Here is a 12,360-nt window from a genome sequence, read left to right as displayed (position 1 = left end):
CTAAATTATATAAAATATAATTAGATGAAAGGACATGTTCTGGTTAGATCCGAGTCCTTGTTGCTGCGTAATGACTCAGGCAGGGTGTCTGCACAGAGGGAATGTGATCGGGGGGGATAGCGTGAACCTCCAACGTGTTAGGCCCTCTCAGGGAAGCTCCCTTGTGCAGAGACATAAAAGGATGGCGACACCATGTCAAGGAGGTTCATATGTCTGTCGACGCCCACCCTAGACCAAGAAGAGTCTGCATTGCAGGTTATTGCATTAGTAACGGAAGGAGTGCATGCGCCCATATACAGAGGTTCACTCCTCGATGCAGTGGCCGCAGGTTCGACCCCGCCCTGCGGCCCTTTGCTGCATGTCATTGCCCCTCTCTTTCCCCTTTCATGTCTTCAGTTGCCCTAATAAAATAAAGGGCTAAAATGCTCAAAAAATTGAGAAGAGAGAGGCAATATTAAGCTGTAACCCTCTTGTAAAAGGTAAATATTTTTTTTTATTGTATGATTAAAATGATGAAGAGAGAATATTCATGTTTACCTTTATTCTATTCCAAATGTAACTACTTCCTGTTGTCTGCAGTTGTTTTTTTACAGAGAGGAAGCAGAGGAGGGGGAAGATGGCAAAATTAAGCTTCAACCCTTTCATGTAAAAGGTAAATATGAATTTCTTTAATGTTATAATCAGAATGATAGAGACCAATAGTTCTCGACACAGTGATTAGTGATGATTCTCTCTGACCAATCAGTAATCTGCAGGTTTTCACGTCACCTCAGCTTACTTGGAACCTCGACTGAGGTAGTACTACAAAAAGTACTTATTGTCAGGTACGACGGACTGTTTTTTGTAATAGAAAACCAAAAAAGGCGAGTAGAGGCGAGTAGAGTAGGTACCGTGCAGTGGAAAAATGCCATAACATTAACATTGATCTACAGAAACCTCAGTATGGCTGGGGATGGTACATTTTTCACTTGGCTACCCCTTTAAAATTCTATTCATGATTAATGAAACCTCTAACCATTTTCATGTTTAACAAAGGTCAATCAGACAAGACACTTATATATGTCATAGGTCTTAAATATACAATACAATATAATGACATATTGTGGGTAAAGAGGAAAATCTATTTTTAACCAACATACTGTAGATGATAAATCATATTCATCTTTACTCTCTTAAGATTTTACCTACTTTCTGTCGTGTGCATTTGTTGGGGAGAGGAGGTGGATGTGAAGGGCAAAATTAAGTGTGAACCCTCATGTGCAAGGTAAATAGGATTTTTTTTTGTGTTACTATCAGAATGATAGAAATGGATAGTTCTTGTTCACTTCTGTTCTTCACTAAGATTTTAAGTACTTTCTGTTGTCTGCAATTGTTTTGATGTGACAGAGAGGGGAGGAGATGTATGGTTTTCAATCCTGATTTCATCTGATATGTCAAATGCTTGTAACTAACCTAGTTCTGGGGAGTTCACTCCCCAAAATCCTTTTGTGTATTTTTTGCCCAGCATATTTTCTTACACCCTACTACGCTCTGCGATGCCCTGCCATGCCCTGTGATGCCTTACGATGCCCTGCCATGCCCTGTGATGCCCTGTGATGCCCTGTGATGCCTTACGATACCCTGCCATGCCCTGTGATGCCCTGTGATGCCCTGCCATGCCCTGTGATGCCTTGCGATGCCCAGCCATGCCCTGCCATGCCCTGTGATGCCCTGTGATGCCCTGTGATGCCCTGCCATGCCCTGTGATGCCCTGCCATGCCCTGTGATGCCCTGCCATGCCCTGCAATGCCCTGTGATGCCCAGTGTCCTGCAGTGTCCTGCTGAACCCGGCTACACCCTACCACGCTCTGTGATGTCCTGCAGTGTCCTGCAGCGTCCTGCTGAACCCGGCTACACCCTACCATGCTCTGTGATGCCCTGCAGTGTCCTGCTGCGTCCTGCTGAACCCGGCTGCGTCCCTCTACGTCCACCTATCCTCTGCTATGCAGCGCTACACCCTGTAATGCCCTGCAATGCCCTGCAGTGACAGTTGGGCTCCAACTTTACTAAGAGCCTAAACCCTTTTAATATTCCAATAAACTAATTTTAACAAATAGATTGAACTGTTTTTCCTACTTTAGTCAATAAATGTTGAATGATATAATTCAGTTTCTAAACAATAGTAAAATAGTCAACCACAGAGAATAGTGAACATGGCCTCAAAAATTATAGGGTAGCCACAAAATCACTTAACCCTCATGGTGTCTTTGTGTCAAATTGACCCGTTTTCCTATATCAATGTTCTTCTACCCAACTACCCAATTGTACTTACCCAAAATAACATGATTGATTCCACACAATGCTCTTTGGCAAGTACAAGTCTCTACTTTCAGTCATTCTTATTCAATTTTGTAGCATTTGAAAATTGAAGTGGTTTCAAAATAGTATAGAGTTAAAGCTGACATATTCCAGTCTGTGATTATCCATCAACATGCTGTACATTCCTTTAATTTTTATCTAAATAATTCTTAATTTCTGCTTTTCTTACTCAAACATAATTTCCTATAAATTAGGTTTATTGACCATAAATTCCAATAATAACTAAAGTTAATAAGTAAGTGGTACGTAGTGTTGAAAACGTCAATAAAAAGTGACAAACATTCAAAAAAAACATCAAAAGTGTTGAAAAATAGGACAAAAATGCAAGAAAAAGTTAAAAACATTGATAATAAGCGTCAACAAAAGTGTTGATTTTCTGGAAGACAACCCAAGGGTTAAGCAGTATTTATAAAGAACACATTACAAACAAAGCTGGGAAAATTATTAGTGACCCCTCCCATCCAATACACAGCTAATTGGAACTCCTACCTTCAGGCAGTACCAACAACAAATAGAAACATCGTCAAGAAATCCTTCATCCCCAATGCTGTGAAGGTGCTAAATAACAGAAATGGAATGTAGGGCGAGGCAGACTTCCGGGCTGCAGGTTCTATGCACGGCACAGCAGTTTTAGTAGGCTATATTTATTTAGTTATTAACTTTTGTAAATGTAACTTTTGTAAGTTACTTTTTATGACATGTATTGTCTGTTTTGTTCGTCTCGTTGTACTGTTTGTAATGTCATGTCTCTCTTGTATTCTTGGTGAAACTGAATCTGTGGACAATAAAAGTTTTTTCAAATTCCTAATATTAATACATTTTAACAACTCATTTTCAATGGAAAGTTAACAATGTTTGAGGTAGACGTTTAAAATGTTCAAGCCATTGGTAGAAGACTGCATCCAGACCCCAAGTTGATCATTTTGTGAACACTGAAAATTTCAGAAAATTTGACAAATGTTATCTCATATGGTCTCATAACTGTGACAAGGTTTTGCCTCCTCACTGGAAGAAACCCAAAACTCCCTCAATAAAACATCAATCAATCAGTGACTTAACAACCCTTAACAAACCTGCATCTGGACAGCTGGCGAGATTTGAAAATAAAAATTTAAAACAATAACTTGATCTTCCTTAGTTCTTTGTGGGAGAAGCCCACACTGAAATGGACTCCACTCATTTTACATCATATGAATCCAAAGAGAGCAGCAGCTTGCTGTAGGTCATTGACCTATATGTAGGTCTAGGGAATTAACTATTACCCCACCCTGTCTTGTTTTTTCTTGTCTTTTTACCACTATTTCTGTTAAGTCTAACTTGATTTTTAAATATCCACTAGCACTTGTTTGTCAACCAGGTTGGTCTGGTAGGTTATGTGTGCATTTATGTTCTCAGTTCTACCACTTTTTTGTAGTTTTGTTACAGAAAAAGAAGCCACTATAATGCATCACTGTTTCTACTAGACTTGAAAGACTAGAAAACAAATTCACCGGGGTAAAATAGATTGATAGATTGAGAGATAGATAGATTGACTTTATTAATCCTAAACTGGCCAAACGACTGTGCAGCAGCAGGTATAAGATACACAACATCCATACAGAATTACGAGAAATAATAATAGATACAATACAATTCCAGAACACCTACAAACATATATGAGAAATAATGGTAAATTATTTCACTTAATGAAAAACAATTTATGACAAGAAAAAAATAAAAATGTACAACCAGCATACAAACATAGTATGAATAAAAAATATGTAGTCTAAACATGAGTGTGCAATTTTTGTTTTCACAAAAGATAGGGGCATTCCTCATATACATAAATATATATAGGAGTATACACAATACCCCCTTTCACCGTGGCCTGGCTCTGAAATTTCACAGGTGATGGGAGGAACGGTAGACACTCGATCCTACGTCCTCCCTCCGATGTAGGGCATCAGACTGAGGGAGAAGAAAAGAGAGAGCGATGCTGATTGGCAGTGTGGTGGCTAGGGAAAGAGAGTCAGGCTCAGTTTCTATTGATTTGGCTGATGTCTAAATTGTTTTGGTAAAAGAGCTGATATTTTGTACCAAGAAAATCTTGTTTAATAAAATCTAATTTAAAAACTTTCATGGCAAACATGATGTCTGCCATACCAGAAGAAGTTGACAATGACAGCACTAGATCTTATTTTTAATAAAATGCCAGTTCCGGCCTACCTTTATCAGGCTAATGAAAGAGTCAAAGAAAAAGGGGTTGGACTACAGAGTACAGAAGAAGAGCAGAAACTGATAAAGGGCTGAGTTTCAGGTGCCAAAAATGAGAGAAGGGCTGTTACTACCTCTGTAGGTAAGCTGGGTAAAGGATTCTGTCAGCGAGACATTATAAAGTACAAAGCAGTCACCGAGATGAAGCTTAATGTTTGTATTTTACTAAAGCTCAGCTGCTTCTTGATATTACATTAGAAAAACAAAATGAGTTAAGTTTGGTGGAAGGTTAGCATTGGCATACGATGTATTGTATGTGTGTGCAATGTACAACATTGACATAATCACCCTATAAGGTTGATATAGTTGATATATTTATTTACATATCCAGCAGACAATGAGCAACAGTAGCTTTCATCTGGAGTTGTGTTTCTGTCCACCAGGAAAATGCAAGTCCACATGACACTCTCCCTTTAGCTCTGTTTTGGTCTCCACCAACTCCTGATCAAAATAGCTGTCCCTCTCTTTTTGTGCTTTTCCAGAAACAACTTCCTACTGCTGCTGAAAGTGAAGCTAATGAGAGCAGTGAGAGGAAACCAAAAAAAGAAGGCTAAAGTTATGGGCTGTAAAACCAAAAAAATGAGTTAAAAGACGCTAAAATGCTCTTTAGCGCTGCGAGAAACTGCAGTATCTAGTGCTAATTCTCTGTGGGTCAGTCCCTCTGTGTGAAACCCCTTTCATTACAGATAGTCAGAACCAGAAATGGGCCAGTACTCACCACTACTGAGTACCGGTACTTCAGATTTTTGTTCACGAGTACCCTTTTAATTTTTATTTACAGTATTATTAATAAGCTAACATTTATACCAGGAAAGGCTACATAACATGATTTATTGGGAAAAATCAAGCAACTCTATGTAAAATTGGACATTCAGCACCCATGTATGGAATAATCATTTTTTCCATAACCTTATTTTCAGACACTGCGATGATATGATTTGACTGTGAAATTGATAGTCTAATGAAGCTCCTTCAATTGAATCTTCAAATAGTCAACTATTCCTCGAATGAATATAAATATAGCCAAGACACATGCATGTTGTGTAACTGTTAAAGGAGCACAATGCTTTCCTAGCTTTCTGCTTCTTTTTTGCTGGCTCAGCCATGACAATAGTGTGAAACCATTGCGAGACCTGATAACACGCAATACTTCCTGACGCTGAGGCCGGCGACTCACCGGCTGAAAGTTGCGAGGGTGGTTTTTCAGCTCACAGGCGCTAGGGGGGAGCGAGACGACCACCATTCAACTCAAAAAAAGTCACATAACCATTTCAATGACTGAAGATGTTCAGTTAAGGTAAATTAAGCTACAAAAACTGCATAGTTCCCCTTTAATATCAAAATATTGATTAGAGCAGCTTTACATGTTCATGAAACTCTCCCACATATCCGGCTTGTTTAAAAAGTCACACATTAAAGCCAACTTTAACTTAACTTTAAGTCCCAAAAAGGATCAAAGCAGTTTTACTCGCAGGTGAGGATCATTGCTGCACTACTGTCTCCTACTGGTTGTTTGAAACTCATCTTGCTGAGGTATGTGTTGAAGTAACACTACTTTTACATTGATGGTAAGATTCCAGAACCCTGGTTGTTCAAAATGGCTGCTTTAGAAATAAGGTCAACACTCAACAACAAATTTGAACTGACAAATACAAAAAAATTTTTTAAACAACATAAATACTAAATGAAGATCATTATATTGTCCAGAACCTAAGACTTATTTGGACACAAAATACTATACATTACATTAAATAATGCCCAGATAGCAAACGATTGCGGTCCACTTCAGACAATGATGCGGCACTCCCGGCATACTTGCAGCCCTGACAAACTGAATGTGAGCCTCAAGTGGCCCACATGTGAAGTAGCAAAAGTTGGCCAAACAGTTAAAAACAACAATTATGGACCACATTTGGTACATTTATGGCAAAGCCAGCACTGGCCAGTCAAGGTGTGAGCCTAATGTGGCCCACATTAGACAATACATGTGTGGCCCTAATATGGTAAAACAGACATGGGCCACTTTAGCTAAAGGTCATGTACTGGCTATACTCGATGTGAGCATAAGGTGGCCCACATGTGATGTAGCAAAAGTGGCCCAAATAGTCAACAACAATTTGGGCCACTTTTGGCTTATATATGGCACAGCCAGGACTAGCTAATCAAGAAGTGAGCCTAATGTGGCCCACATTTGGTATTTCATGCATTGCCCTAAATTGGTAAAACAGACATGGGTCACTTTAGGTAAAGATGTGGCACAATTTGCACTGGATAACCTGGATGTGAGCCTAAAGTGGGCCACATATGTTATGGCAAATATGGACCAAATATTGCTAAATAGTACTGTGCCAAAGATTCAATACAGAAAGCACTGACTTCTTTTAACATTTATTTATTCATATCAGTTCCCCAAGAGCATTTGCAGGAAGGCCCTCACACAGTTACACACTCACACCTGGAAGCTGCTCAGTACAATGTAGCTGAGCAGCTGCTTTAAACCAAAAGTGACCCACGTACTGGGCAGAAGTCTTAGGCATTGAAAGGTGTTGTCAAGTGCTTTCAAAAATAGACATGTGATACTTGTCAATAAACAAAATACAAAGTGAGTGAAGAAAATTCTAAATCAAATCAATATTTGGTGGGACCACCTTTGCCTTCATCAATTAGCACAAATTACTGCTCTGATCATAACTTTAATATTAAAACACAATCATTGCCTTGTATACTGTCCCTATCAAATACAATGACATTGATTCATTTTACTTTTATCAAAACCAACAATTGCTTGAGGTTGCCCACTGCCATGCCTTGCTGTCATTTACGCTGATGTGGTGAGGACACATTTTGAAATGGCTAATTCATTCCCCATCACTGTTCTGAAAAATAGCTTGCACCAAATATTAACCCTTGTATTGTCCTTTGTGTCACAGGGACATGGTTAGCTTATGTGACCTTTTGTACTAGCCAGCCGTTCTGCTTCGGGATCCAGAGACACCGCTTTCATTCCATGTCAAATACCATCGTGGCCTCATCCTTTGGGTCTCAGAGACCCCGCTGTTTTATGTTCCATGCCATTATACGTACGTCCCACAACTGCCGTGGCGCCCCCATCCTCCGGGGTCCCGGGGACCTGAAGGACAACACCACGGGTCCCAGGGACCCGAAGGACAATATCATGAGTCCCAGGGACCCGAAGGACAATGTCATGAGTCCCAGGGACCCGAAGGACAATGCCATGGGTCCCAGGGACCCGTAGGACAACGTCAAGGGTCCTTGTGACCCAAAAGGACAACGTAAAGGTCCTGGGGACCCAAAAGGACAATGCCCTGGGTCCCTGGGACCCAAAGGATAACATCAAAGGGTCTTCGGGTCCCAGGGACCCGTGGAACCCGTAGGACAATGCCATGGGTCCCAGGGACCCCCCATCCTCCGGGGTCCCGGGGACCCATCCTTGTTCGATGTCCTCTTTCTCCTACCCTTGAGGCCTCAACTTCGCCATTCGGGTCCCTGGGACCCAGGTTGTGTGTGTGTCTGTCTGTGTGTGTGTGTGTGTCTGTGTGTGTGTGTCTGTGTGTGTGTGTCTGTGTGTGTGTCTCTTTGTGTGTGTGTGTCTGTGTGTGTGTGTGTGTCTGTGTGTCTGTGTGTGTGTGTGTCTGTGTGTGTGTGTCTCTTTGTGTGTGTGTGTGTGTGTGTGTGTGTGTGTTCCAAACAGATTCAAGGTTTGTTCGGGGCCTCATCCACACGGGCCAAGAGGCTACGGGCGAACACACTCGGCACAGTAGTAGGCCCGCGTGCAGCTTCCACAGATGTATCTCTTGCAGCCACCGCAAACGATGTGTGATTTGCGGTCCTTTCTCTCCGGACAGAGCTGACACCGCTTCCTTTTGCTTTGCACCCTTGGTGTGTCCGGTTCAGAATCCCCATGCTCCTCTAGGCCCCTTGTGACTGTGCCAGCGCCGCCGCTGTCGCCATCGCCATCGCCACCACCACCACAGGACCTCCTCGCTGTGACGACGGCTTTGACAAGTGCGGCGGACGCGTCCGTGCGAGGCAGACGCTGCCGTCTCTCGATGAGCGGATTCACAAGCGCCCTTCCCAACTGCTCGAGGAACGCCCTCCTCTTGTTGAGCTTGCCGCGCATCCACTCGGGCCTGAGCTCTCGCCACAGCACAAAGGCGTTGTAGGCAGACACGTCGAGGATGTTGTGGAACACGGCAAGGGGCCAGCGCGTTGTCTTCCTGCGGCAGCTGTACGTGCCCACAAGCTTGTCCAGGTTGTCCACCCCGCCCTTGGTGTGGTTGTAGTGGATAATGATGTCAGGTTTGGCTTGCCTGCCGGCGCCGACGCCCGCATCCCCTGTGTGCAGTGTGCTCAGCAGCACCACGTTCCTGTGCTTCTTGGGCACGTAGGACACCAGAGTGGCGACGGGCGTGAAGGCAAACTTGGACGAGAAGACCGCACGACCCTTGGTGGCGAGCAACGCCCCCGGCAGCTCGGGCTTGTTTTTGCGCATTGTGCCCACCACGGTGAGGAGCCGCTCGGCGAGCAGCCGCTGGGCCAGCGCGTAGGAGGTGAAAAAGTTGTCGCACGTCACGTTACGCGGGCCCCTCAGGCCCTCTGTCAGGTCCAGCACCACACGGGCGCCCAGATTCCTCTCGGGCGTGCCGCTCACGGACTTGCCCGTGTAGAGCTGCATGTGCCATGCGTAGCCGGAGCCGGCGTCGCAGGCCACTCACGACTTGAGTCCGTACCGGGTGGGCTTGCTGGGCATGTACGGGCGGAAGGCGCAGCGACCTTGTGAAAGTGGCGTGTCAAAACAAGAAGATGGAACACGATGGATAGAGATGGAAGAAAAAATGTAACACAAACACACACACACACACACACAAAGAAAGACAAGTGTACGGCAGAGGTACAAAAAACACAACCAAGCAAAAAAAAAAAAAATACAACACCTCAAAAGGGCACCAGCTGCTCGTCCACCGTCACGTCGGCGCCCGGGTTGTAGAGGCGAGGCAGCTGCCGCGTCCACTCGTCCCACACCTCTCGTACAGTTGCAGTTTGTCCGAGGCTCGGTGGGCAGCTCTCGACTCGCGGTCGTCAAATCGCAACAGTCTAAAGTACGCGTGGAACTGCTTGATTGGCATTGTGGCGCGGAAAATGACCCTGCCACTCTCCTCGTGCCACAGGCTCTCCAAGGCCTCGTTGCGGGACCGGTACACGCCCGCGAGGAGCAGCAGCCCGAGGTAGCCTCGCAGGTTTGTGACGTCCATCGCTTTCCACTTGCCGCCTGTGGTACGTCTCCTTTGACCCTCGAGGTTCGTGGCGGCCACAACCATGTCTTCGATTTGCCGCGTGACAAACAGGCCAAACGCAGACACTATGTCGTGGACGTGTTCCGCGGCGTACTCTGTGGGTCCCGGGCGCTGTAGCAGCAGCACGGCAGCAGCGGCGGCAGCGTCTGTCGTGTCCTCTTCTTGGTCGGGTTTGTCCTTTTCAGTGGCGTGGCAATGAGGTCTTGGGACACTGGGATGACACGTTTTCGAGGACCATTTGATTTTGCCATCTTTTGACACAAACGTTTCCTCATCCTGCTCGTCCTCCTCTTGCCCCTCATCTTCACTACCCTCTTCTTCTTCTTCTACTTCTTCGTCTTCTTCATCTTCTTCGTCTTCTTCGTCTTCTTCGTCTTCTTTTTCTACTTCTTCTTCTTCTTCATTCACTTCACTTGTTCTCCTCCTTGGTCTTGAACTTCAACGTCCACTTGGCCTTGGTCATCATCTTTGGTGTCGTTGTCGTCGTCGTCGTAGCAGCAGTAGTCTTTTTCTCTGCTGTGGTCGTGTACACGTTGGTCCTCTTGTGGGTTTTCTCCGTTTTGTACCTTGGCTTCAGTGGGGACATTGCGAGCGGCACCGCCACTCAAGGGAATCCAATGCAGCTTCAACTCCAGTGTCAAACGACGGGCCATGCTGCAGCTGCTCACCCGGCTGTGCCGAGCCACGTGCAAAAAGTGCACAGGTCCAAAACAAGATGACAAATGTGTCTAAAGTGTATATATATTGTGTGTGTGTGTGTGTGTGTGTGTAAAAAAATCATTAGTAGACAGATGTCAAGCCTTTAGTTTTCTTTTTTTAACCTTCCTTTCCACTCGCCTTTGCCTTTCCTGTTTTTACCACAACTACAAGCCACTGGCCAGGATCCCAGGGACCCAAAGGCGGGACGATGCGAGGGTAGCAGAACTAATACAACCGATTGAGTGTACCACGGGTCCCTGGGACCCGAGGGACAACGTCAAGGGTTCCAGGGACCCGAAGAACAATGTCAAGGGTCCTATGGACCAGAAGGACAATGTCAAGGGTCCTATGGACCCGCAAAGACAATGCCACGGGTCTCTGGGACGCGAAGGACAATGCCACGGGTCTCTGGGACCCGAAGGACAATGCCACGGGTCCATGGGACCCGCAAGGCCAATGCCACGGGTCCCGGGGACCCGAAGGACAATGTCACGGGTCCCAGGGACCCGAAGGACAACGTCTAGGGTCTTATGGACCCGAAAGACAATGCCACGGGTCCCTGGGACCCGAAGGACAACGTCAAGGGTCCTATGGACCCAAAAGATGATGCCACGGGTCCCTGGGACCCGAAGGACAACGTCGAGGGTCCTCTGGACCCAAAGGACAATGCCACGGGTCCCTGGGACCCAAAGGACAACGTCGAGGGTCCTCTGGACCCAAAGGACAATGCGACGGGTCCCTGAGACCCGAAGGACAAAGTCAAGGTCCCTTGGGACCCGAAGGACAACGTCAAGGGTTCCAGGGACCCGAGGGACAACGTCAAGGGTTCCGGGGACCCGAAGGACAATGTCAAGGGTCCTATGGACCAGAAGGACAATGTCAAGGGTCCTATGGACCCGCAAGGACAATGCCACGGGTCTCTGTGACGCGAAGGACAATGCCACGGGTCCCTGGGACCCGAAGGACAATATCAAGGGTCCCCGTGACCTGAGGAACAATGCCACGGGTCCCAGGGACCCGAAGGACAATGTCGCGGGTCCTATGGACCTGAAGGACAACGTCAAGGGTCCCCGGGACCCGAAGGACAATGTCAAGGGTCCCTGAGACCCGAAGGACAACGTCAAGGGTCCTTGGGACCCGAAGGACAACAACAAGGGTTCCAGGGACCCGAAGGATAACGTCAACGGTTCCGGGGACCCGAACGACAATGTCAAGGGTCCTATGGACCAGAAGGACAATGTCAAGGGTCCTATGGACCCGCAAGGACAAGGCCACGGGTCTCTGGGACGAGAAGGACAATGCCACGGGTCTCTGGGACCCGAAGGACAATGCCACGAGTCCATGGGACCCACAAGGCTAATGCCACGGGTCCCGGGGACCCGAAGGATAATGTCAAGGGTCCTATGGACCCGAAGGACAATGTCAAGGGTCCTATGGACCCGAAGGACAACGTCAAGGGTCCCCGGGACCCGAAGGACAATGTCAAGGGTCCCTGAGACCCGAAGGACAACGTCAAGGGTCCTTGGGACCCGAAGGACAACGTCAAGGGTTCCAGGGACCCGAGGGACAACGTCAAGGGTTCTGGGGACCCGAAGGACAATGTCAAGGGTCCTATGGACCAGAAGGACAATGTCAAGGGTCCTATGGACGAACGCGTTGGACTACTCTAGAGGGGAAATTGGGCCTTGGCTCAGGCTGTGTTCAGCATGGGAGGAGAACTCCTGATCCTGAATGG

The 12,360-nt window shown here is 46.2% G+C and overlaps 1 pseudogene; it reads right to left on the bottom strand.

The window, feature by feature from the left end:
* Positions 1–8,365: 8,365 nt before the first annotated feature.
* LOC116679739 (piggyBac transposable element-derived protein 4-like) lies at positions 8,366–10,512 on the bottom strand (annotated as a pseudogene).
* Positions 10,513–12,360: the final 1,848 nt, after the last annotated feature.

Source organism: Etheostoma spectabile, unplaced genomic scaffold, assembly GCF_008692095.1.
Source record: "Etheostoma spectabile isolate EspeVRDwgs_2016 unplaced genomic scaffold, UIUC_Espe_1.0 scaffold00018246, whole genome shotgun sequence".
Classification (NCBI taxonomy): domain Eukaryota; kingdom Metazoa; phylum Chordata; class Actinopteri; order Perciformes; family Percidae; genus Etheostoma; species Etheostoma spectabile.
Note: the sequence above shows the minus strand (reverse complement) of the source record. Positions and strands in the feature narration are given on the sequence as shown.